Below are 27,967 nucleotides of genomic sequence, written 5' to 3'. Positions count from 1 at the left end.
GCAGGCCTAAGATGCATTTTTAGGCCTTTTTTGGGCTACTAACATATACTGAACTTTCAAGGGTGTAGGATGCATTTTTTGTGCCAAAAATATTTTTGGGAATTTCAGGGGTCTGGGATGCGGGTTAATGCCCCTTTTAGGCTGCAAATGATTTTGGGACATGCAGAGCTCTCTGGCACAGTTTTTGGGCCATCAAAATTGTCTGGACTTTAGGGGGTCTACGATGCCTGTAAACCCCTTTTTTGGGGCCTTCAAAGTTTTCAACATCTTTGCAGGCCTAAGATGCATTTTAAGGCCTTTTTTGGGCTGCTAGCATATTCTGAACTTTCAGGGGTGTAGGATGCATTTTTTGTGCCAAAATATTTTTGGGAATTTTAGTGGTCTATGAAGCGGGTTAATGCCCCTTTCAGGCTGCACATGATGTTGGGACATGAAGAGCTCTCTGGCACAGTTTTTGGGCCACCAATATTTTCTGGACTTTAGGGGGTCTAGGATGCCTGTAAACCCCTTTTTTGGTCCTTCAAAGGTTTCAACCTTTTTGCAGGCCTAAAATGCATTTTAAGGCCTTTTTTGGGCTGCTAACTTATTCTCAACTTACAGGGGTGTAGGATGCATTTTTTGTGCCAACATATTTTTGGGAATTTTAGTGGTCTATGATGCGGGTTAATGCCCCTTTCAGGCTGCAAATGATTTTGGGACATGTAGAGCTCTCTGGCACAGTTTTCCGGCCACCAACATTTTCTGGACTTTAGGGGGTCTAGGATGCCTGTAAACCCCTTTTTTGGGCCTTCAAAGTTTTCAACATTTTTGCAGGCCTAAGATGCACTTTTAGGCATTTTTTGGGATGCTAACATATACTGAACTTTCAAGGGTGTAGGATGCATTTTTTGTGCCAAAAGTATTTTTGGGAATTTTAGTAGTCTATGAAGCGGGTTAATGCCCCTTTCAGGCTGCAAATGATTTTGGGACATGTAGAGCTCTCTGGCACAGTTTTTGGGCCACCAACATTTTCTGGAATTTAGGGGGTCTAGGATGCCTGTAAACCCCTTTTTTGGGCCTTCAAAGTTTTCAACCTTTTTGCAGGCCGAAAATACATTTTAAGGCCTTTTTTGGGCTGCTAACATATTATGAACTTGCAGGGGTGTAGGATGCATTTTTTGTGCCAAAATATTTTTGGGAATTTTAGTAGTCTATGATGCGGGTTAATGCCCCTTTCAGGCTGCAAATGATTTTGGGACATGCAGAGCTCTCTGGCACAGTTTTTGGGCCACCAACATTTTCTGGACTCTAGGGGGTCTAGGATGCCTGTAAATCCCTTTTTTGGGCCTTCAAAGTTTACAACATTTTTGCAGGCCTAAGATGCATTTTTAGGCCTTTTTTGGGCTACTAACATATACTGAACTTTCAAGGGTGTAGGATGCATTTTTTGTGCCAAAAATATTTTTGGGAATTTCAGGGGTCTGGGATGCGGGTTAATGCCCCTTTTAGGCTGCAAATGATTTTGGGACATGCAGAGCTCTCTGGCACAGTTTTTGGGCCATCAAAATTGTCTGGACTTTAAGGGGTCTAGGATGCCTGTAAACCCCTTTTTTGGTCCTTCAAAGGTTTCAACCTTTTTGCAGGCCTAAAATGCATTTTAAGGCCTTTTTTGGGCTGCTAACTTATTCTCAATTTACAGGGGTGTAGGATGCATTTTTTGTGCCAACATATTTTTGGGGATTTTAGTGGTCTATGAAGCGGGTTAATGCCCCTTTCAGGCTGAAAATGATTTTGGGACACGCAGAGCTCTCTGGCACAGTTTTTGGGCCACCAACATTTTCTGGACTTTAAGGGGTCTAGGATGCCTGTAACCCCCTTTTTTGGGCCTTCAAAGTTTTCAACATTTTTGCAGGCCTAAAATGCATTTTAAGGCCTTTTTTGGGCTGCTAACATTCTGAACTTGCAGGGGTGTATGATGCATTTTTTGTGCCAAAATATTTTTAGGACTTTTAGTGGTCTATGATGCGGGTTAATGCCCCTTTCAGGCTGCAAATGATTTTGGGACATGTAGAGCTCTCTGGCACAGTTTTTGGGCCACCAAAATTGTCTGGACTTTAGGGGGTCTAGGATGCCTGTAAACCACTTTTTTGGGCCTTCAAAGTTTTCAACCTTTTTGCAGGACGAAAATTGCATTTTAAGGCCTTTTTTTGGCTGCTAACATATTCTGAACTTGCAGGGGTGTATGATGCATTTTTTGTGCCAAAAATATTTTTGGGAATTTCAGGGGTCCGGGATGCGGGTTAATGCCCCTTTCAGGCTGCAAATGTTTTTTGGGATATTCAGAGCTATCTGACACAGTTATTAGGCCACCAATATTTTCTGGACTTTAGGGGGTCTACGATGCCTGTAAACCCCTTTTTTGGGCCTTCAAAGTTTTCAACATTTTTGCAGGCCTAAGATGCATTTTAAGGACTTTTGGGCTGCTAACATATTCTGAACTATCAGGGGTGTAGGATGCATTTTTCGTGCCAAAATATTTTTAGGACTTTTAGTGGTCTATGATGCGGGTTAATGCCCCTTTCAGGCTGCAAATGATTTTGGGACATGTAGAGCTCTCTGGCACAGTTTTTGGGCCGCCAACATTTTCTGGACTTTAAGGGGTCTAGGATGCCTGTAACCCCCTTTTTTGGGCCTTCAAAGTTTTCAACATTTTTGCAGGCCTAAGATGCATTTTTAGGCCTTTTTTGGACTGCTAACATATTCTGAACTTGCAGGGGTGTAGGATGCATTTTTTGTGCCAAAAATATTTTTGGGAATTTCAGGGGTCCGGGATGCGGGTTAATGCCCCTTTCAGGCTGCAAATGTTTTTGGGATATTCAGAGCTATCTGACACAGTTATTAGGCCACCAATATTTTCTGGACTTTAGGGGGTTTAGGATGCCTGTAAACCCCTTTTCTGGGCCTTCAAAGTTTTCAACATTTTTGCAGGCCTAAGATGCATTTTTAGGCATTTTTTGGGATGCTAACATATACAGAACTTTCAAGGGTGTAGGATGCATTTTTTGTGCCAAAAGTATTTTTGGGAATTTTAGTGGTCTATGAAGCGGGTTAATGCCCCTTTCAGGCTGCAAATGATTTTGGGACATGCAGAGCTCTCTGACACAGTTATTAGGCCACCAATATTTTCTGGACTTTAGGGGGTCTACGATGCCTGTAAACCCCTTTTTTGGGCCTTCAAAATTTTCAACATTTTTGCAGGCCTAAGATGCATTTTAAGGACTTTTGGGCTGCTAACATATTCTGAACTATCATGGGTGTAGGATGCATTTTTTGTGCCAAAATATTTTTAGGACTTTTAGTGGTCTATGATGCGGGTTAATGCCCCTTTCAGGCTGCAAATTATTTTGGGACATGTAGAGCTCTCTGGCACAGTTTTTGGGCCGCCAACATTTTCTGGACTTTAGGGGGTCTAGGATGCCTGTAAACCCCTTTTTTGGGCCTTCAAAGTTTTGAACATTTTTGCAAGCCTAAGATGCATTTTTAGGCCTTTTTTGGGCTGCTAAGATATACTGAACCTTCAAGGGTGTAGGATGCATTTTTTGTGCCAAAAATATTTTTGGGAATTTCAGGGGTCTGGGATGCGGGTTAATGCCCCTTTCAGGCTGAAAATGATTTTGGGACATGCAGAGCTCTCTGGCACAGTTTTTGGGCCACCAAAATTGTCTGGACTTTAGGGGGTCTAGGATGCATGTAAACCACTTTTTTGGGCCTTCAAAGTTTTCAACCTTTTTGCAGGACGAAAATGCGTTTTAAGGCCTTTTTTTGGCTGCTAACATATTCTGAACTTGCAGGGGTGTAGGATGCATTTTTTGTGCCGAAAATATTTTTGGGAATTTCAGGGGTCCGGGATGCGGGTTAATGCCCCTTTCAGGCTGCAAATGTTTTTGGGATATTCAGAGCTATCTGACACAGTTAATAGGCCACCAATATTTTCTGGACTTTCGGGGGTCTACGATGCCTGTAAACCCCTTTTTTGGGCCTTCAAAGTTTTCAACATTTTTGCAGGCGTAAAATGCATTTTAGGCCTTTTTGGGCTGATAACATATACTGAACTTTCAAGGGTGTAGGATGCATTTTTTGTGCCAAGATATTTTTGGGAATTTTAGTGGTCTTTGATGCAGGTTAATGCCCCTTTCAGGCTGCAAATGATTTTGCGACATGCAGAGCTCTCTGGCACAGTTTTTGGGCCACCAACATTTTCTAGACTTTAGGGAGTCTAGGATGCCTGTAAACCCCTTTTTTGGGCCTTCAAAATTTTTAACATTTTTGCAAGCCTAAGATGCATTTTTAGGCCTTTTTTGGGCTGCTAACATATACTGAACTTTCAAGGGTGTAGGATGCATGTTTTGTGCCAAAAATATTTTTTGAATTTCAGGGGTCTGGGATGCGGGTTAATGCCCCTTCCAGGCTGCAAATGTTTTTGGGATATTCAGAGCTATCTGACACAGTTATTAGGCCACCAACACTTTCTGGACTTTAGGGGGTCTAGGATGCCTGTAAACCCCTTTTTTGGGCCTTCAAAGTTTTCAACATTTTTGCAGGCCTAAGATGCATTTTTAGGCATTTTTTGGGCTGCTAACATATACTGAACTTTCAAGGGTGTAGGATGCATTTTTTGTGCCAAAAATATTTTTGGGAATTTCAGGGGTCTTGGATGCGGGTTAATGCCTCTTTCAGGCTGCAAATGATTTTGGGACCTGTAGAGCTCTCTGGCACAGTTTTTGGGCCGCCAACATTTTCTGGACTTTAGGGGGTCTAGGATGCCTGTAAACCCCTTTTTTGGGCCTTCAAAGTTTTGAACATTTTTGCAAGCCTAAGATGCATTTTTAGGCCTTTTTTGGGCTGCTAACATATACTGAACCTTCAAGGGTGTAGGATGCATTTTTTGTGCCAAAAATATTTTTGGGAATTTCAGGGGTCTGGGATGAGGGTTAATGCCCCTTTCAGGCTGAAAATGATTTTGGGACATGCAGAGCTCTCTGGCACAGTTTTTGGGCCACCAAAATTGTCTGGACTTTAGGGGGTCTAGGATGCCAGTAAACCACTTTTTTGGGCCTTCAAAGTTTTCAACATTTTTGCAGGCCTAAGATGCATTTTTAGGCATTTTTCGGGCTGCTAACCTATACTGAACTTTCAGGGGTGTAGGATGCATTTTTTGTGCCAAAAATAGTTTTGGGAATTTCAGTGGTCTAGGATGCGTGTTAATGCCCCTTTCAGGCTGCAAATGATTTTGGAACATGCAGAGCTCTCTGGCACAGTTTTTGGGCCACCAACATTTTCTGGACTTTCAGGGGTCAAGGATGCCTGTAACCCCCTGTTTTGGGCTTTCAAAGTTTTCAACATTTTTGCAGGCCTAAGATGCATTTTTAGGCCTTTTTTGGGCTGCTAACATATACTGAACTTTCAAGGGTGTAGGATGCATGTTTTGTGCCAAAAATATTTTTTGAATTTCAGGGGTCTGGGATGCGGGTTAATGCCCCTTCCAGGCTGCAAATGTTTTTGGGATATTCAGAGCTATCTGACACAGTTATTAGGCCACCAACACTTTCTGGACTTTAGGGGGTCTAGGATGCCTGTAAACCCCTTTTTTGGGCCTTCAAAGTTTTCAACATTTTTGCAGGCCTAAGATGCATTTTTAGGCATTTTTTGGGCTGCTAACATATACTGAACTTTCAAGGGTGTAGGATGCATTTTTTGTGCCAAAAATAGTTTTGGGAATTTCAGTGGTCTAGGATGCGTGTTAATGCCCCTTTCAGGCTGCAAATGATTTTGGAACATGCAGAGCTCTCTGGCACAGTTTTTGGGCCACCAACATTTTCTGGACTTTCAGGGGTCAAGGATGCCTGTAACCCCCTGTTTTGGGCCTTCAAAGTTTTCAACATTTTTGCAGGCCTAAGATGCTTTTTAAGGCCTTTTTTGGGCTGCTAACATATTCTGAACTTGCAGTGGTGTAGGATGCATTTTTTGTGCCAAAATATTTTTGGGAATTTTAGTGGTCTATGATGTGGGTTATTGCCCCTTTCAGGCTGCAAACGATTTTGGGACATGTAGAGCTCTCTGGCACAGTTTTTGGGCCACCAACATTTTCTGGACTTTAGGGGGTCTAGGATGCCTGTAAACCCCGTTTTTGGGCCTTCAAAGTTTTGAACATTTTTGCAAGCCTAAGATGCATTTTTAGGTCTTTTTTGGGCTGCTAACATATACTGAACTTTCAAGGGTATAGGATGCATTTTTTGTGCCAAAAATATTTTTGGGAATTGCAGGGGTCTGGGATGCGGGTTTTTTGGGCTTCCAGGCTGCAAATGTTTTTGGGATATTCAGAGCTATCTGACACAGTTATTAGGCCACCAATATTTTCTGGACTTTAGGGGGTCTACGATGCCTGTAAACCCCTTTTTTGGGCCTTCAAAGTTTTCAACATTTTTGCAAGCCTAAGATGCATTTTTAGGCCTTTTTTGGGCTGCTAACATATACTGAACCTTCAAGGGTGTAGGATGCATTTTTTGTGCCAAAAATATTTTTGGGAATTTCAGGGGTCTGGGATGCGGGTTAATGCCCCTTTCAGGCTGAAAATGATTTTGGGACATGCAGAGCTCTCTGGCACAGTTTTTGGGCCACCAAAATTGTCTGGACTTTAGGGGGTCTAGGATGCCTGTAAACCACTTTTTTGGGCCTTCAAAGTTTTCAACCTTTTTGCAGGACGAAAATGCATTTTAAGGCCTTTTTTTGGCTGCTAACATATTCTGAACTTGCAGGGGTGTAGGATGCATTTTTTGTGCCAAAAATATTTTTGGGAATTTCAGGGGTCTGGGATGCGGGTTAATGCCCCTTCCAGGCTGCAAATGTTTTTGGGATATTCAGAGCTATCTGACACAGTTATTAGGCCACCAACATTTTCTGGACTTTAGGGGGTCTAGGATGCCTCTAAACCCCTTTTTTGGGCCTTCAAAGTTTTCAACATTTTTGCAGGCCTAAGATGCATTTTTAGGCATTTTTTGGGCTGCTAACATATACTGAACTTTCAAGGGTGTAGGATGCATTTTTTGTGCCAAAAATATTTTTGGGAATTTCAGGGGTCAGGTATGCGGGTTAATGCCCCTTTCAGGCTGCAAATGTTTTTGGGATATTCAGAGCTATCTGACACAGTTATTAGGCCACCAATATTTTCTGGACTTTAGGGGGTCTACGATGCCTGTAAACCCCTTTTTTGGGCCTTCAAAGTTTTCAACATTTTTGCAAGCCTAAGATGCATTTTTAGGCCTTTTTTGGGCTGCTAACATATACTGAACCTTCAAGGGTGTAGGATGCATTTTTTGTGCCAAAAATATTTTTGGGAATTTCAGGGGTCTGGGATGCGGGTTAATGCCCCTTTCAGGCTGAAAATGATTTTGGGACATGCAGAGCTCTCTGGCACAGTTTTTGGGCCACCAAAATTGTCTGGACTTTAGGGGGTCTAGGATGCCTGTAAACCACTTTTTTGGGCCTTCAAAGTTTTCAACCTTTTTGCAGGACGAAAATGCATTTTAAGGCCTTTTTTTGGCTGCTAACATATTCTGAACTTGCAGGGGTGTAGGATGCATTTTTTGTGCCAAAAATATTTTTGGGAATTTCAGGGGTCTGGGATGCGGGTTAATGCCCATTCCAGGCTGCAAATGTTTTTGGGATATTCAGAGCTATCTGACACAGTTATTAGGCCACCAACATTTTCTGGACTTTAGGGGGTCTAGGATGCCTCTAAACCCCTTTTTTGGGCCTTCAAAGTTTTCAACATTTTTGCAGGCCTAAGATGCATTTTTAGGCATTTTTTGGGCTGCTAACATATACTGAACTTTCAAGGGTGTAGGATGCATTTTTTGTGCCAAAAATATTTTTGGGAATTTCAGGGGTCTGGGATGCGGGTTAATGCCCCTTTCAGGCTGCAAATGATTTTGGGACATGCAGAGCTCTCTGGCACAGTTTTTGGGCCACCAACATTTTCTGGACTTTAGGGGGTCTAGGATGCCTGTAAACCACTTTTTTTGGGCCTTCAAAGTTTTCAACATTTTTGCAGGCCTAAGATGCAATTTAAGGCCATTTGGGCTGCTAACATATTCTGAACTTTCAGGGGTGTAGGATGCATTTTTTGTGCTAAAATATTTTTGGGAATTTTAGTGGTCTATGATGTGGGTTAATGCCCCTTTCAGGCTGCAAATGATTTTGGGACATGCAGAGCTCTCTGGCACAGTTTTTGGGCCACCAACATTTTCTGGACTTTAGGGGGTCTAGGATGCCTGTAAACCCCTTTTTTGGGCCTTCAAAGTTTTCAACATTTTTTCAGGCCTAAGATGCATTTTAAGGCCTTTTTTGGGCTGCTAACATATTCTGAACTTTCAGGGGTGTAGGATGCATTTTTTGTGCCAAAAATATTTTTGGGAATTTCAGGGGTCTGGGATGCGGGTTAATGCCCCTTCCAGGCTGCAAATGTTTTTGGGATATTCAGAGCTATCTGACAATTGTTAGGCCACCAATATTTTCTGGACTTTAGGGGGTCTAGGATGCCTGTAAACCCCTTTTTTTGGTCCTTCAAAGTTTTCAACCTTTTTGCAGGCCGAAAAATGCATTTTAAGGCCTTTTTTGGGTTGCTAACATATTATGAACTTGCAGGGGTGTAGGATGCATTTTTTGTGCCAAAATATTTTTGGGAATTTTAGGCGTCTATGATGCGGGTTAATGCCCCTTTCAGGCTGCAAATGATTTTTGGACATGCAGAGCTCTCTGGCACAGTTTTTGGGCCACCAACATTTTCTGGACTTTAGGGGGTCTAGGATGCCTGTAAACCCCTTTTTTGGTCCTTCAAAGTTTTCAACATTTTTGCAGGCCTAAAATGCATTTTTAGGCCTTTTTTGTGCTGCTAACATATACTGAACTTTCAAGGGTGTAGGATGCATTTTTTGTGCCAAAAATATTTTTGGGAATTTCAGGGGTCTGGGATGCGGGTTAATGCCCCTTTCAGGCTGCAAATGATTTTGGGACATGCAGAGCTCTCTGGCACAGTTTTTGGACCACCAATATTTTCTGGACTTTAGGGGGTCTAGGATGCCTGTAAACCCCTTTTTTGGGCCTTCAAAGTTTTCAACCTTTATACAGGCCGAAAATGCATTTTAAGGCCTTTTTTGGGCTGCTAACATATTCTCAACTTGCAGGAGTGTAGGATGCATTTTTTGTGCCAAAATATTTTTGGGAATGTTAGTGGTCTATGATGCTGGTTAATGCCCCTTTCAGGCTGCAAACGATTTTGGGACATGTAGAGCTCTCTGGCACAGTTTTTGGGCCACCAACATTTTCTGGACTTTAGGGGGTCTAGGATGCCTGTAAACCCCTTTTTTGGGCCTTCAAAGTTTTCAACATTTTTGCAGGCCTAAGATGCATTTTTAGGCATTTTTGGGATGCTAACATATACTGAACTTTCAAGGGTGTAGGATGCATTTTTTGTGCCAAAGGTATTTTTGGGAATTTTAGTGGTCTATGAAGCGGGTTAATGCCCCTTTCAGGCTGCAAACGATTTTGGGACATGTAGAGCTCTCTGGCACAGTTTTTGGGCCACCAACATTTTCTGGACTTTAGGGGGTCTAGGATGCCTGTAAACCCCTTTTTTGGGCCTTCAAAGTTTTCAACATTTTTGCAGGCCTAAGATGCATTTTTAGGCATTTTTTGGGATGCTAACATATACTGAACTTTCAAGGGTGTAGGATGCATTTTTTGTGCCAAAAGTATTTTTGGGAATTTTAGTGGTCTGTGAAGCGGGTTAATGCCCCTTTCAGGCTGAAAATGATTTTGGGACATGTAGAGCTCTCTGGCACAGTTTTTGGGCCACCAACATTTTCTGTACTTTAGGGGGTCTAGGATGCCTGTAAACCCCTTTTTTGGGCCTTCAAAGTTTTCAACCTTTTTGCAGGCCGAAAATGCATTTTAAGGCCTTTTTTGGGCTGCTAACATATTATGAACTTGCAGGGGTGTAGGATGCATTTGTTGTGCCAAAATATTTTTGGGAATTTTAGTAGTCTATGATGCGGGTTAATGCCCCTTTCAGGCTGCAAATGATTTTGGGACATGCAGAGCTCTCTGGCACAGTTTTTGGGCCACCAAAATTTTCTGGACTTTAGGGGGTCTAGGATGCCTGTAAACCCCTTTTTTGGGCCTTCAAAGTTGTCAACATTTTTGCAGGCCTAAGATGCATTTTAAGGCCTTTTTTGGGATGCTAACATATTCTGAACTATCAGGGGTGTAGGATGCATTTTTTGTGCCAAAAATAGTTTTGGGAATTTCAGTGGTCTATGATGCAGGTTAATGCCCCTTTCAGGCTGCAAATGATTTTGGGACATGCAGAGCTCTCTGACACAGTTTTTAGGCCACCACCATTTTCTGGACTTTAAGGGGTCTAGGATGCCTGCAAACCCCTTTTTTGGTCCTTCAAAGTTTTCGACCTTTTTGCCGGCCGAAAATGCATTGTAAGGCCTTTTTTGGGATGCTAACATATACTGAACTTTCAAGGGTGAAGGATGCATTTTTTGTGCCAAAATATTTTTGGGAATTTTAGTGGTCTATGATGCGGGTTAATGCCCCTTTCAGGCTGCAAATGATTTTGGGACATGTAGAGCTCTCTGGCACAGTTTTTTGGCTACCAACATTTTCTGGACTTTAGGGGGTCTAGGATGCCTGTAAACCCCTTTTTTGGGCCTTCAAAGTTTTCAACATTTTTGCAGGCCTAACATGCACTTTTAGGCATTTTTTGGGATGCTAACATATTCTGAACTATCAGGGGTGTAGGATGCATTTTTTGTGCCAAAATATTTTTGGGAATTTTAGTAGTCTATGATGCGGGTTAATGCCCCTTTCAGGCTGCAAATGATTTTGGGACATGCAGAGCTCTCTGGCACAGTTTTTGGGCCACCAACATTTTCTGGACTTTAGGGGGTCTAGGATGCCTGTAAATCCCTTTCTTGGGCCTTCAAAGTTTTCAACATTTTTGCAGGCCTAAGATGCATTTTTAGGCCTTTTTTGGGCTACTAACATATACTGAACTTTCAAGGGTGTAGGATGCATTTTTTGTGCCAAAAATATTTTTGGGAATTTCAGGGGTCTGGGATGCGGGTTAATGCCCCTTTCAGGCTGCAAATGATTTTGGGACATGCAGAGCTCTCTGGCACAGTTTTTGGGCCATCAAAATTGTCTGGACTTTAGGGGGTCTAGGATGCCTGTAAAGCACTTTTTTGGGCCTTCAAAGTTTTCAACAGTTTTGCAGGCCTAAGATGCATTTTTAGGCATTTTTTGGGCTGCTAACCTATACTGAACTTTCAAGGGTGTAGGATGCATTTTTTGTGCCAAAAATATTTTTGGGAATTTCAGGGGTCTGGGATGCGGGTTAATGCCCCTTTCAGGCTGCAAATGTTTTTGGGATATTCAGAGCTATCTGACACAGTTATTAGGCCACCAATATTTTCTGGACTTTAGGGGGTCTAGGATGCCTGTAAACCCCTTTTTTGGGCCTTCAAAGTTTTCAACATTTTTGCAGGCCTAAGATACATTTTAAGGACTTTTGGGCTGCTAACATATTCTGAACTATCAGGGGTGTAGGATGCATTTTTTGTGCCAAAAATAGTTTTGGGAATTTCAGTGGTCTAGCATGCGGGTTGATGCCCCTTTCAGGCTTCAAATGATTTTGGGACATGCAGAGCTCTCTGGCACAGTTTTTGGGCCAACAACATTTTCTGGACTTTAGGAGGTCTAGGATGCTTGTAAACCCCTTTTTGGGCCTTCTAAGTTTTCAACATTTTTGCCGGCGTAAAATGCATTTTAGGCCTTTTTTGGGCTGATAACATATACTGAACTTTCAAGGGTGTAGGATGTATTTTTTGTGCCAAGATATTTTTGGGAATTTTAGTGGTCTTTGATGCAGGTTAATGCCCCTTTCAGGCTGCAAATGATTTTGGGACATGCAGAGCTCTCTGGCACAGTTTTTGGGCCACCAACATTTTCTAGACTTTAGGGGGTCTAGGATGCCTGTAAACCACTTTTTTGGGCCTTCAAAGTTTTCAACATTTTTGCAGGCCTAAGATGCATTTTTAGGCATTTTTTGGGCTGCAAACATACACTGAACTTTCAAGGGCGTAGGATGCATGTTTTGTGCCAAAAATAATTTTTGAATTTCAGGGGTCTGGGATGCGGGTTAATGCCCCTTCCAGGCTGCAAATGTTTTTGGGATATTCAGAGCTATCTGACACAGTTATTAGGCCACCAACATTTTCTGGACTTTAGGGGGTCTAGGATGCCTGTAAACCCCTTTTTTGGGCCTTCAAAGTTTTCAACATTTTTGCAGGCCTAAGATGCATTTTTAGGCATTTTTTGGGCTGCTAACATATACTGAACTTTCAAGGGTGTAGGATGCATTTTTTGTGCCAAAAATATTTTTGGGAATTTCAGGGGTCTGGGATGCGGGTTAATGCCCCTTTCAGGCTGCAAATGATTTTGGGACATGCAGAGCTCTCTGGCACAGTTTTTGGGCCACCAACATTTTCTGGACTTTAAGGGGTCTAGGATGCCTGTAACCCCCTTTTTTGGGCCTTCAAAGTTTTCACTATTTTTGCAGGCCTAAGATGCATTTTTAGGCCTTTTTTGAGCTGCTAACATATACTCAGCTTTCAAGGGTGTAGGAATGAATTTTTTGTGCCAAAAGTATTTTTGGGAATTTCAGTGGTCTAGGATGCGGGTTAATGCCCCTTTCAGGCTGCAAATGATTTTGGGACATGGAGAGCTGTCTGGCACAGTTTTTGGACCACCAATATTTTCTGGACTTTCGGGGGTCTAGGATGCCTGTAAACCCCTTTTTTGGGCCTTCAAAGTTTTCAACCTTTATACAGGCCGAAAATGCATTTTAAGGCCTTTTTTGGGCTGCTAACATATTCTCAACTTACAGGAGTGTAGGATGCATTTTTTGTGCCAAAATATATTTGGGAATGTTAGTGGTCTATGATGCTGGTTAATGCCCCTTACAGGCTGCAAACGATTTTGGGACATGTAGAGCCCTCTGGCACAGTTTTTGGGCCACCAACATTTTCTGGACTTTAGGGGGTCTAGGATGCCTGTAAACCCCTTTTTTGGGCCTTCAAAGTTTTCAACATTTTTGCAGGCTTAAGATCCATTTTTAGGCATTTTTTGGGATGCTAACATATACTGAACTTTCAAGGGTGTAGGATGCATTTTTTGTGCCAAAGGTATTTTTGGGAATTTTAGTGGTCTGTGAAGCGGGTTGATGCCCCTTTCAGGCTGAAAATGATTTTGGGACATGTAGAGCTCTCTGGCACAGTTTTTGGGCCACCAACAGTTTCTGGACTTTAGGGGGTCTAGGATGCCTGTAAACCCCTTTTTTGGGCCTTCAAAGTTTTCAACCTTTTTGCAGGCCGAAAATGCATTTTAAGGCCTTTTTTGGGCTGCTAACATATTATGAACTTGCAGGGGTGTAGGATGCATTTGTTGTGCCAAAATATTTTTGGGAATTTTAGTAGTCTATGATGCGGGTTAATGCCCCTTTCAGGCTGCAAATGATTTTGGGACATGCAGAGCTCTCTGGCACGGTTTTTGGGCCACCAACATTTTCTAGACTTTAGGGGGTCTAGGATGCCTGTAAACCACTTTTTTGGGCCTTCAAAGTTTTCAACATTTTTGCAGGCCTAAGATGCATTTTTAGGCATTTTTTGGGCTGCAAACATACACTGAACTTTCAAGGGCGTAGGATGCATGTTTTGTGCCAAAAATATTTTTTGAATTTCAGGGGTCTGGGATGCGGGTTAATGCCCCTTCCAGGCTGCAAATGTTTTTGGGATATTCAGAGCTATCTGACACAGTTATTAGGCCACCAACATTTTCTGGACTTTAGGGGGTCTAGGATGCCTGTAAACCCCTTTTTTGGGCCTTCAAAGTTTTCAACATTTTTGCAGGCCTAAGATGCATTTTTAGGCTTTGTTTGGGCTGCTAACATATACTGAACTTTCAAGGGTGTAGGATGCATTTTTTGTGCCAAAAATATTTTTGGGAATTTTAGTGGTCTATGAAGCGGGTTAATGCCCCTTTCAGGCTGCAAATGATTTTGGGACATGCAGAGCTCTCTGGCACAGTTTTTGGGCCACCAACATTTTCTGGACTTTAGGGGGTCTAGGATGCCTGTAAACCACTTTTTTTGGGCCTTCAAAGTTTTCAACATTTTTGCAGGCCTAAGATGCAATTTAAGGCCATTTGGGCTGCTAACATATTCTGAACTTTCAGGGGTGTAGGATGCATTTTTTGTGATAAAATATTTTTGGGAATTTTAGTGGTCTATGATGTGGGTTAATGCCCCTTTCAGGCTGCAAATGATTTTGGGACATGCAGAGCTCTCTGGCACAGTTTTTGGGCCACCAACATTTTCTGGACTTTAGGGGGTCTAGGATGCCTGTAAACCCCTTTTTTGGGCCTTCAAAGTTTTCAACATTTTTTCAGGCCTAAGATGCATTTTAAGGCCTTTTTTGGGCTGCTAACATATTCTGAACTTTCAGGGGTGTAGGATGCATTTTTTGTGCCAAAAATATTTTTGGGAATTTCAGGGGTCTGGGATGCGGGTTGATGCCCCTTCCAGGCTGCAAATGTTTTTGGGATATTCAGAGCTATCTGACAATTGTTAGGCCACCAATATTTTCTGGACTTTAGGGGGTCTAGGATGCCTGTAAACCCCTTTTTTTGGTCCTTCAAAGTTTTCAACCTTTTTGCAGGCCGAAAAATGCATTTTAAGGCCTTTTTTGGGTTGCTAACATATTATGAACTTGCAGGGGTGTAGGATGCATTTTTTGTGCCAAAATATTTTTGGGAATTTTAGGCGTCTATGATGCGGGTTAATGCCCCTTTCAGGCTGCAAATGATTTTTGGACATGCAGAGCTCTCTGGCACAGTTTTTGGGCCACCAACATTTTCTGGACTTTAGGGGGTCTAGGATGCCTGTAAACCCCTTTTTTGGTCCTTCAAAGTTTTCAACATTTTTGCAGGCCTAAAATGCATTTTTAGGCCTTTTTTGTGCTGCTAACATATACTGAACTTTCAAGGGTGTAGGATGCATTTTTTGTGCCAAAAATATTTTTGGGAATTTCAGGGGTCTGGGATGCGGGTTAATGCCCCTTTCAGGCTGCAAATGATTTTGGGACATGCAGAGCTCTCTGGCACAGTTTTTGGGCCACCAACATTTTCTGGACTTTAAGGGGTCTAGGATGCCTGTAACCCCCTTTTTTGGGCCTTCAAAGTTTTCACTATTTTTGCAGGCCTAAGATGCATTTTTAGGCCTTTTTTGGGCTGCTAACATATACTGAGCTTTCAATGGTGTAGGAATGAATTTTTTGTGCCAAAAGTATTTTTGGGAATTTCAGTGGTCTAGGATGCGGGTTAATGCCCCTTTCAGGCTGCAAATGATTTTGGGACATGGAGAGCTGTCTGGCACAGTTTTTGGACCACCAATATTTTCTGGACTTTAGGGGGTCTAGGATGCCTGTAAACCCCTTTTTTGGGCCTTCAAAGTTTTCAACCTTTATACACGCCGAAAATGCATTTTAAGGCCTTTTTTGGGCTGCTAACATATTCTCAACTTGCAGGAGTGTAGGATGCATTTTTTGTGCCAAAATATTTTTGGGAATGTTAGTGGTCTATGATGCTGGTTAATGCCCCTTTCAGGCTGCAAACGATTTTGGGACATGTAGAGCTCTCTGGCACAGTTTTTGGGCCACCAACATTTTCTGGACTTTAGGGGGTCTAGGATGCCTGTAAACCCCTTTTTTGGGCTTTCAAAGTTTTCAACATTTTTGCAGGCCTAAGATGCATTTTTAGGCCTTTTTTGGGCTACTAACATATACTGAACTTTCAAGGGTGTAGGATGCATTTTTTGTGCCAAAAATATTTTTGGGAATTTCAGGGGTCTGGGATGCGGGTTAATGCCCCTTTCAGGCTGCAAATGATTTTGGGACATGCAGAGCTCTCTGGCACAGTTTTTGGGCCATCAAAATTGTCTGGACTTTAGGGGGTCTAGGATGCCTGTAAAGCACTTTTTTGGGCCTTCAAAGTTTTCAACAGTTTTGCAGGCCTAAGATGCATTTTTAGGCATTTTTTGGGCTGCTAACCTATACTGAACTTTCAAGGGTGTAGGATGCATTTTTTGTGCCAAAAATATTTTTGGGAATTTCAGGGGTCTGGGATGCGGGTTAATGCCCCTTTCAGGCTGCAAATGTTTTTGGGATATTCAGAGCTATCTGACACAGTTATTAGGCCACCAATATTTTCTGGACTTTAGGGGGTCTAGGATGCCTGTAAACCCCTTTTTTGGGCCTTCAAAGTTTTCAACATTTTTGCAGGCCTAAGATACATTTTAAGGACTTTTGGGCTGCTAACATATTCTGAACTATCAGGGGTGTAGGATGCATTTTTTGTGCCAAAAATAGTTTTGGGAATTTCAGTGGTCTAGCATGCGGGTTGATGCCCCTTTCAGGCTTCAAATGATTTTGGGACATGCAGAGCTCTCTGGCACAGTTTTTGGGCCAACAACATTTTCTGGACTTTAGGAGGTCTAGGATGCTTGTAAACCCCTTTTTGGGCCTTCTAAGTTTTCAACATTTTTGCCGGCGTAAAATGCATTTTAGGCCTTTTTTGGGCTGATAACATATACTGAACTTTCAAGGGTGTAGGATGTATTTTTTGTGCCAAGATATTTTTGGGAATTTTAGTGGTCTTTGATGCAGGTTAATGCCCCTTTCAGGCTGCAAATGATTTTGGGACATGCAGAGCTCTCTGGCACAGTTTTTGGGCCACCAACATTTTCTAGACTTTAGGGGGTCTAGGATGCCTGTAAACCACTTTTTTGGGCCTTCAAAGTTTTCAACATTTTTGCAGGCCTAAGATGCATTTTTAGGCATTTTTTGGGCTGCAAACATACACTGAACTTTCTAGGGCGTAGGATGCATGTTTTGTGCCAAAAATAATTTTTGAATTTCAGGGGTCTGGGATGCGGGTTAATGCCCCTTCCAGGCTGCAAATGTTTTTGGGATATTCAGAGCTATCTGACACAGTTATTAGGCCACCAACATTTTCTGGACTTTAGGGGGTCTAGGATGCCTGTAAACCCCTTTTTTGGGCCTTCAAAGTTTTCAACATTTTTGCAGGCCTAAGATGCATTTTTAGGCATTTTTTGGGCTGCTAACATATACTGAACTTTCAAGGGTGTAGGATGCATTTTTTGTGCCAAAAATATTTTTGGGAATTTCAGGGGTCTGGGATGCGGGTTAATGCCCCTTTCAGGCTGCAAATGATTTTGGGACATGCAGAGCTCTCTGGCACAGTTTTTGGGCCACCAACATTTTCTGGACTTTAAGGGGTCTAGGATGCCTGTAACCCCCTTTTTTGGGCCTTCAAAGTTTTCACTATTTTTGCAGGCCTAAGATGCATTTTTAGGCCTTTTTTGAGCTGCTAACATATACTCAGCTTTCAAGGGTGTAGGAATGAATTTTTTGTGCCAAAAGTATTTTTGGGAATTTCAGTGGTCTAGGATGCGGGTTAATGCCCCTTTCAGGCTGCAAATGATTTTGGGTCATGGAGAGCTGTCTGGCACAGTTTTTGGACCACCAATATTTTCTGGACTTTCGGGGGTCTAGGATGCCTGTAAACCCCTTTTTTGGGCCTTCAAAGTTTTCAACCTTTATACAGGCCGAAAATGCATTTTAAGGCCTTTTTTGGGCTGCTAACATATTCTCAACTTACAGGAGTGTAGGATGCATTTTTTGTGCCAAAATATATTTGGGAATGTTAGTGGTCTATGATGCTGGTTAATGCCCCTTTCAGGCTGAAAATGATTTTGGGACATGTAGAGCTCTCTGGCACAGTTTTTGGGCCACCAACAGTTTCTGGACTTTAGGGGGTCTAGGATGCCTGTAAACCCCTTTTTTGGGCCTTCAAAGTTTTCAACCTTTTTGCAGGCCGAAAATGCATTTTAAGGCCTTTTTTGGGCTGCTAACATATTATGAACTTGCAGGGGTGTAGGATGCATTTGTTGTGCCAAAATATTTTTGGGAATTTTAGTAGTCTATGATGCGGGTTAATGCCCCTTTCAGGCTGCAAATGATTTTGGGACATGCAGAGCTCTCTGGCACGGTTTTTGGGCCACCAACATTTTCTAGACTTTAGGGGGTCTAGGATGCCTGTAAACCACTTTTTTGGGCCTTCAAAGTTTTCAACATTTTTGCAGGCCTAAGATGCATTTTTAGGCATTTTCTGGGCTGCAAACATACACTGAACTTTCAAGGGCGTAGGATGCATGTTTTGTGCCAAAAATATTTTTTGAATTTCAGGGGTCTGGGATGCGGGTTAATGCCCCTTCCAGGCTGCAAATGTTTTTGGGATATTCAGAGCTATCTGACAATTGTTAGGCCACCAATATTTTCTGGACTTTAGGGGGTCTAGGATGCCTGTAAACCCCTTTTTTTGGTCCTTCAAAGTTTTCAACCTTTTTGCAGGCCGAAAAATGCATTTTAAGGCCTTTTTTGGGTTGCTAACATATTATGAACTTGCAGGGGTGTAGGATGCATTTTTTGTGCCAAAATATTTTTGGGAATTTTAGGCGTCTATGATGCGGGTTAATGCCCCTTTCAGGCTGCAAATGATTTTTGGACATGCAGAGCTCTCTGGCACAGTTTTTGGGCCACCAACATTTTCTGGACTTTAGGGGGTCTAGGATGCCTGTAAACCCCTTTATTGGTCCTTCAAAGTTTTCAACATTTTTGCAGGCCTAAAATGCATTTTTAGGCCTTTTTTGTGCTGCTAACATATACTGAACTTTCAAGGGTGTAGGATGCATTTTTTGTGCCAAAAATATTTTTGGGAATTTCAGGGGTCTGGGATGCGGGTTAATGCCCCTTTCAGGCTGCAAATGATTTTGGGACATGCAGAGCTCTCTGGCACAGTTTTTGGGCCACCAACATTTTCTGGACTTTAAGGGGTCTAGGATGCCTGTAACCCCCTTTTTTGGGCCTTCAAAGTTTTCACTATTTTTGCAGGCCTAAGATGCATTTTTAGGCCTTTTTTGGGCTGCTAACATATACTGAGCTTTCAATGGTGTAGGAATGAATTTTTTGTGCCAAAAGTATTTTTGGGAATTTCAGTGGTCTAGGATGCGGGTTAATGCCCCTTTCAGGCTGCAAATGATTTTGGGACATGGAGAGCTGTCTGGCACAGTTTTTGGACCACCAATATTTTCTGGACTTTAGGGGGTCTAGGATGCCTGTAAACCCCTTTTTTGGGCCTTCAAAGTTTTCAACCTTTATACAGGCCGAAAATGCATTTTAAGGCCTTTTTTGGGCTGCTAACATATTCTCAACTTGCAGGAGTGTAGGATGCATTTTTTGTGCCAAAATATTTTTGGGAATGTTAGTGGTCTATGATGCTGGTTAATGCCCCTTTCAGGCTGCAAACGATTTTGGGACATGTAGAGCTCTCTGGCACAGTTTTTGGGCCACCAACATTTTCTGGACTTTAGGGGTTCTAGGATGCCTGTAAACCCCTTTTTTGGGCCTTCAAAGTTTTCAACATTTTTGCAGGCCTAAGATGCATTTTTAGGCATTTTTTGGGATGCTAACATATACTGAACTTTCAAGGGTGTAGGATGCATTTTTTGTGCCAAAGGTATTTTTGGGAATTTTAGTGGTCTATGAAGCGGGTTAATGCCCCTTTCAGGCTGCAAACGATTTTGGGACATGTAGAGCTCTCTGGCACAGTTTTTGGGCCACCAAAATTTTCTGGACTTTAGGGGGTCTAGGATGCCTGTAAACCCCTTTTTTGGGCCTTCAAAGTTTTCAACATTTTTGCAGGCCTAAGATGCATTTTTAGGCATTTTTTGGGATGCTAACATATACTGAACTTTCAAGGGTGTAGGATGCATTTTTTGTGCCAAAAGTATTTTTGGGAATTTTAGTGGTCTGTGAAGCGGGTTAATGCCCCTTTCAGGCTGCAAATGATTTTGGGACATGCAGAGCTCTCTGGCACAGTTTTTGGCCCACCAACATTTTCTGGACTTTAGGGATGCCTGTAAACCCCTTTTTTGGGCCTTCAAAGTTTTCAACATTTTTGCAGGTCTAAGATGCATTTTAAGGACTTTTGGGCTGCTAACATATTCTGAACTATAAGGGGTGTAGGATGCATTTTTTCTGCCAAAAATAGTTTTGGGAATTTCAGTGGTCTAGCATGCGGGTTAATGCCCCTTTCAGGCTTCAAATGATTTTGGGACATGCAGAGCTCTCTGGCACAGTTTTTGGGCCAACAACATTTTCTGGACTTTAGGAGGTCTAGGATGCTTGTAAACCCCTTTTTGGGCCTTCTAAGTTTTCAACATTTTTGCCGGCGTAAAATGCATTTTAGGCCTTTTTTGGGCTGATAACATATTATGAACTTGCAGGGGTGTAGGATACATTTTTTGTGCCAAAATATTTTTGGGAATTTTAGTGGTCTATGATGCGGGTTAATGCCCCTTTCAGGCTGCAAATGATTTTGGGACATGCAGAGCTCTCTGGCACAGTTTTTGGGCCACCAAAATTTTCTGGACTTTAGGGGGTCTAGGATGCCTGTAAACCCCTTTTTTGGGCCTTCAAAGTTGTCAACATTTTTGCAGGCCTAAGATGCATTTTAAGGCCTTTTTTGGGATGCTAACATATTCTGAACTATCAGGGGTGTAGGATGCATTTTTTGTGCCAAAAATAGTTTTGGGAATTTCAGTGGTCTATGATGCAGGTTAATGCCCCTTTCAGGCTGCAAATGATTTTGGGACATGCAGAGCTCTCTGACACAGTTTTTAGGCCACCACCATTTTCTGGACTTTAAGGGGTCTAGGATGCCTGCAAACCCCTTTTTTGGTCCTTCAAAGTTTTCGACCTTTTTGCCGGCCGAAAATGCATTGTAAGGCCTTTTTTGGGATGCTAACATATACTGAACTTTCAAGGGTGAAGGATGCATTTTTTGTGCCAAAATATTTTTGGGAATTTTAGTGGTCTATGATGCGGGTTAATGCCCCTTTCAGGCTGCAAATGATTTTGGGACATGTAGAGCTCTCTGGCACAGTTTTTTGGCTACCAACATTTTCTGGACTTTAGGGGGTCTAGGATGCCTGTAAACCCCTTTTTTGGGCCTTCAAAGTTTTCAACATTTTTGCAGGCCTAACATGCACTTTTAGGCATTTTTTGGGATGCTAACATATTCTGAACTATCAGGGGTGTAGGATGCATTTTTTGTGCCAAAATATTTTTGGGAATTTTAGTAGTCTATGATGCGGGTTAATGCCCCTTTCAGGCTGCAAATGATTTTGGGACATGCAGAGCTCTCTGGCACAGTTTTTGGGCCACCAACATTTTCTGGACTTTAGGGGGTCTAGGATGCCTGTAAATCCCTTTTTTGGGCCTTCAAAGTTTTCAACATTTTTGCAGGCCTAAGATGCATTTTTAGGCCTTTTTTGGGCTACTAACATATACTGAACTTTCAAGGGTGTAGGATGCATTTTTTGTGCCAAAAATATTTTTGGGAATTTCAGGGGTCTGGGATGCGGGTTAATGCCCCTTTCAGGCTGCAAATGATTTTGGGACATGCAGAGCTCTCTGGCACAGTTTTTGGGCCATCAAAATTGTCTGGACTTTAGGGGGTCTAGGATGCCTGTAAAGCACTTTTTTGGGCCTTCAAAGTTTTCAACAGTTTTGCAGGCCTAAGATGCATTTTTAGGCATTTTTTGGGCTGCTAACCTATACTGAACTTTCAAGGGTGTAGGATGCATTTTTTGTGCCAAAAATATTTTTGGGAATTTCAGGGGTCTGGGATGCGGGTTAATGCCCCTTTCAGGCTGCAAATGTTTTTGGGATATTCAGAGCTATCTGACACAGTTATTAGGCCACCAATATTTTCTGGACTTTAGGGGGTCTAGGATGCCTGTAAACCCCCTTTTTTGGTCCTTCAAAGTTTTCAACCTTTTTGCAGGCCGAAAAATGCATTTTAAGGCCTTTTTTGGGTTGCTAACATATTATGAACTTGCAGGGGTGTAGGATGCATTTTTTGTGCCAAAATATTTTTGGGAATTTTAGGCGTCTATGATGCGGGTTAATGCCCCTTTCAGGCTGCAAATGATTTTTGGACATGCAGAGCTCTCTGGCACAGTTTTTGGGCCACCAACATTTTCTGGACTTTAGGGGGTCTAGGATGCCTGTAAACCCCTTTTTTGGTCCTTCAAAGTTTTCAACATTTTTGCCGGCGTAAAATGCATTTTAGGCCTTTTTTAGGCTGATAACATATACTGAACTTTCAAGGGTGTAGGATGTATTTTTTGTGCCAAGATATTTTTGGGAATTTTAGTGGTCTTTGATGCAGGTTAATGCCCCTTTCAGGCTGCAAATGATTTTGGGACATGCAGAGCTCTCTGGCACAGTTTTTGGGCCACCAACATTTTCTAGACTTTAGGGGGTCTAGGATGCCTGTAAACCACTTTTTTGGGCCTTCAAAGTTTTCAACATTTTTGCAGGCCTAAGATGCATTTTTAGGCATTTTTTGGGCTGCAAACATACACTGAACTTTCAAGGGCGTAGGATGCATGTTTTGTGCCAAAAATAATTTTTGAATTTCAGGGGTCTGGGATGCGGGTTAATGCCCCTTCCAGGCTGCAAATGTTTTTGGGATATTCAGAGCTATCTGACACAGTTATTAGGCCACCAACATTTTCTGGACTTTAGGGGGTCTAGGATGCATGTAAACCCCTTTTTTGGGCCTTCAAAGTTTTCAACATTTTTGCAGGCCTAAGATGCATTTTTAGGCATTTTTTGGGCTGCTAACATATACTGAACTTTCAAGGGTGTAGGATGCATTTTTTGTGCCAAAAATATTTTTGGGAATTTCAGGGGTCTGGGATGCGGGTTAATGCCCCTTTCAGGCTGCAAATGATTTTGGGACATGCAGAGCTCTCTGGCACAGTTTTTGGGCCACCAACATTTTCTGGACTTTAAGGGGTCTAGGATGCCTGTAACCCCCTTTTTTGGGCCTTCAAAGTTTTCAACATTTTTGCAGGCCTAAGATGCATTTTTAGGCCTTTTTTGGGCTGCTAACATATTCTGAACTATCAGGGGTGTAGGATGCATTTTTTGTGCCAAAATATTTTTGGGAATTTTATTGGTCTATGATGCGGGTTAATGCCCCTTTCAGGCTGCAAACGATTTTGGGACATGCAGAGCTCTCTGGCACAGTTTTTAAGCCACCAATATTTCCTGGACTTTAGGGGGTCTAGGATGCCTGTAAACCACTTTTTTTGGGCCTTCAAAGTTTTCAACATTTTTGCAGGCCTAAGATGCAATTCAAGGCCTTTTGAGCTGCTAACATATTCTGAACTATCAGGGGTGTAGGATGCATTTTTTGTGCCAAAAATATTTTTGGGAATTTCAGGGGTCTGGGATGCGGGTTAATGCCCCTTTCAGCCTTCAAATGTTTTTGGGATATTCAGAGCTATCTGACACAGTTATTAGGCCACCAATATTTTCTGGACTTTAGGGGGTCTAGGATGCCTGTAAACCCCTTTTTTGGGCCTTCAAAGTTGTCAACATTTTTGCAGGCCTGAAATGCATTTTAAGGCCTTTTTTGGGATGCTAACATATTCTGAACTATCCGGGGTGTAGGATGCATTTTTTGTGCCAAAAATAGTTTTGGGAATTTCAGTGGTCTATGATGCAGGTTAATGCCCCTTTCAGGCTGCAAATGATTTTGGGACATGCAGAGCTCTCTGACACAGTTTTTAGGCCACCACCATTTTCTGGACTTTAAGGGGTCTAGGATGCCTGCAAACCCCTTTTTTGGTCCTTCAAAGTTTTCGACCTTTTTGCCGGCCGAAAATGCATTGTAAGGCCTTTTTTGGGATGCTAACATATACTGAACTTTCAAGGGTGAAGGATGCATTTTTTGTGCCAAAATATTTTTGGGAATTTTAGTGGTCTATGATGCGGGTTAATGCCCCTTTCAGGCTGCAAATGATTTTGGGACATGTAGAGCTCTCTGGCACAGTTTTTTGGCTACCAACATTTTCTGGACTTTAGGGGGTCTAGGATGCCTGTAAACCCCTTTTTTGGGCCTTCAAAGTTTTCAACATTTTTGCAGGCCTAACATGCACTTTTAGGCATTTTTTGGGATGCTAACATATTCTGAACTATCAGGGGTGTAGGATGCATTTTTTGTGCCAAAATATTTTTGGGAATTTTAGTAGTCTATGATGCGGGTTAATGCCCCTTTCAGGCTGCAAATGATTTTGGGACATGCAGAGCTCTCTGGCACAGTTTTTGGGCCACCAACATTTTCTGGACTTTAGGGGGTCTAGGATGCCTGTAAATCCCTTTTTTGGGCCTTCAAAGTTTTCAACATTTTTGCAGGCCTAAGATGCATTTTTAGGCCTTTTTTGGGCTACTAACATATACTGAACTTTCAAGGGTGTAGGATGCATTTTTTGTGCCAAAAATATTTTTGGGAATTTCAGGGGTCTGGGATGCGGGTTAATGCCCCTTTCAGGCTGCAAATGATTTTGGGACATGCAGAGCTCTCTGGCACAGTTTTTGGGCCATCAAAATTGTCTGGACTTTAGGGGGTCTAGGATGCCTGTAAAGCACTTTTTTGGGCCTTCAAAGTTTTCAACAGTTTTGCAGGCCTAAGATGCATTTTTAGGCATTTTTTGGGCTGCTAACCTATACTGAACTTTCAAGGGTGTAGGATGCATTTTTTGTGCCAAAAATATTTTTGGGAATTTCAGGGGTCTGGGATGCGGGTTAATGCCCCTTTCAGGCTGCAAATGTTTTTGGGATATTCAGAGCTATCTGACACAGTTATTAGGCCACCAATATTTTCTGGACTTTAGGGGGTCTAGGATGCCTGTAAACCCCTTTTTTGGGCCTTCAAAGTTTTCAACATTTTTGCAGGCCTAAGATGCATTTTTAGGCGTTTTTTGGGCTACTAACATATACTGAACTTTCAAGGGTGTAGGATGCATTTTTTGTGCCAAAAATATTTTTGGGAATTTCAGGGGACTGGGATGCGGGTTAATGCCCCTTTCAGGCTGCAAATGATTTTGGGACATGCAGAGCTCTCTGGCACAGTTTTTGGGCCATCAAAATTGTCTGGACTTTAGGGGGTCTAGGATGCCTGTAAAGCACTTTTTTGGGCCTTCAAAGTTTTCAACAGTTTTGCAGGCCTAAGATGCATTTTTAGGCATTTTTTGGGCTGCTAACCTATACTGAACTTTCAAGGGTGTAGGATGCATTTTTTGTGCCAAAAATATTTTTGGGAATTTCAGGGGTCTGGGATGCGGGTTAATGCCCCTTTCAGGCTGCAAATGTTTTTGGGATATTCAGAGCTATCTGACACAGTTATTAGGCCACCAATATTTTCTGGACTTTAGGGGGTCTAGGATGCATGTAAACCCCTTTTTTGGGCCTTCAAAGTTTTCAACATTTTTGCAGGCCTAAGATACATTTTAAGGACTTTTGGGCTGCTAACATATTCTGAACTATCAGGGGTGTAGGATGCATTTTTTGTGCCAAAAATAGTTTTGGGAATTTCAGTGGTCTAGCATGCGGGTTGATGCCCCTTTCAGGCTTCAAATGATTTTGGGACATGCAGAGCTCTCTGGCACAGTTTTTGGGCCAACAACATTTTCTGGACTTTAGGAGGTCTAGGATGCTTGTAAACCCCTTTTTGGGCCTTCTAAGTTTTCAACATTTTTGCCGGCGTAAAATGCATTTTAGGCCTTTTTTGGGCTGATAACATATACTGAACTTTCAAGGGTGTAGGATGTATTTTTTGTGCCAAGATATTTTTGGGAATTTTAGTGGTCTTTGATGCAGGTTAATGCCCCTTTCAGGCTGCAAATGATTTTGGGACATGCAGAGCTCTCTGGCACAGTTTTTGGGCCACCAACATTTTCTAGACTTTAGGGGGTCTAGGATGCCTGTAAAGCACTTTTTTGGGCCTTCAAAGTTTTCAACAGTTTTGCAGGCCTAAGATGCATTTTTAGGCATTTTTTGGGCTACTAACATATACTGAACTTTCAAGGGTGTAGGATGCATTTTTTGTGCCAAAAATATTTTTGGGAATTTCAGGGGTCTGGGATGCGGGTTAATGCCCCTTTCAGGCTGCAAATGATTTTGGGACATGCAGAGCTCTCTGGCACAGTTTTTGGGCCATCAAAATTGTCTGGACTTTAGGGGGTCTAGGATGCCTGTAAAGCACTTTTTTGGGCCTTCAAAGTTTTCAACAGTTTTGCAGGCCTAAGATGCATTTTTAGGCATTTTTTGGGCTGCTAACCTATACTGAACTTTCAAGGGTGTAGGATGCATTTTTTGTGCCAAAAATATTTTTGGGAATTTCAGGGGTCTGGGATGCGGGTTAATGCCCCTTTCAGGCTGCAAATGTTTTTGGGATATTCAGAGCTATCTGACACAGTTATTAGGCCACCAATATTTTCTGGACTTTAGGGGGTCTAGGATGCCTGTAAACCCCTTTTTTGGGCCTTCAAAGTTTTCAACATTTTTGCAGGCCTAAGATGCATTTTTAGGCATTTTTTGGGCTGCTAACATATACTGAACTTTCAAGGGTGTAGGATGCATTTTTTGTGCCAAAAATATTTTTGGGAATTTCAGGGGTCTGGGATGCGGGTTAATGCCCCTTTCAGGCTGCAAATGATTTTGGGACATGCAGAGCTCTCTGGCACAGTTTTTGGGCCACCAACATTTTCTGGACTTTAAGGGGTCTAGGATGCCTGTAACCCCCTTTTTTGGGCCTTCAAAGTTTTCAACATTTTTGCAGGCCTAAGATGCATTTTTAGGCCTTTTTTGGGCTGCTAACATATTCTGAACTTGCAGGGGTGTAGGATGCATTTTTTGTGCCAAAATATTTTTGGGAATTTTAGTGGTCTATGATGCGTGTTAATGCCCCTTTCAGGCTGCAAACGATTTTGGGACATGCAGAGCTCTCTGGCACAGTTTTTGGGCCACCAACATTTTCTGGACTTTAGGGGGTCTAGGATGACTGTAAACCCCTTTTTTGGTCCTTCAAAGTTTTCAACCTTTTTGCAGGACAAAAATGCATTTTAAGGCCTTTTTTGGGCTGCTAACATATTATGAACTTACAGGGGTGTAGGATGCATTTTTTGTGCTAAAATATTTTTGGGAATTTCAGTGGTCTATGATGCGGGTTAATGCCCCTTTCAGGCTGCAAATGATTTTGGGACATGGAGAGCTGTCTGGCACAGTATTTGGGCCACCAACATTTTCTGGACTTTAGGGGGTCTAAGATGCCTGTAAACCCCTTTTTTGGGCCTTCAAAGTTTTCAACCTTTTTGCAGGACGAAAATGCATTTTAAGGCCTTTTTTGGGCTGCTAACATATACTGAACTTTCAAGGGTGTAGGATGCATTTTTGTGCCAAAAATATTTTTGGGAATTTCAGGGGTCTGGGATGCGGGTTAATGCCCCTTCTAGGCTGCAAATGTTTTTGGGATATTCAGAGCTATCTGACAGTTTTTAGGCCACCGATATTTTCTGGACTTTAGGGGGTCTAGGATGCCTGTAAACCCCTTTTTTGGGCCTTCAAAGTTTTCAACATTTTTGCAGGCCTAAGATGCATTTTTAGGCATTTTTTGGGCTGCTAACCTACACTGAACTTTCAAGGGTGAAGGATGCATTTTTTGTGCCAAAAATATTTTTGGGAATTTCAGGGGTCTGGGATGCGGGTTAATGCCCCTTTCAGGCTGCAAATGTTTTTGGGATATTCAGAGCTATCTGACACAGTTATTAGGCCACCAATATTTTCTGGACTTTAGGGGGTCTACGATGCCTGTA

This window comes from Ambystoma mexicanum, chromosome 6q (assembly GCF_040938575.1).
Source record: "Ambystoma mexicanum isolate Mex_15411 chromosome 6q, UKY_AmexF1_1, whole genome shotgun sequence".
NCBI classification, from domain to species: Eukaryota; Metazoa; Chordata; class Amphibia; order Caudata; family Ambystomatidae; genus Ambystoma; species Ambystoma mexicanum.
Note: the sequence above shows the minus strand (reverse complement) of the source record.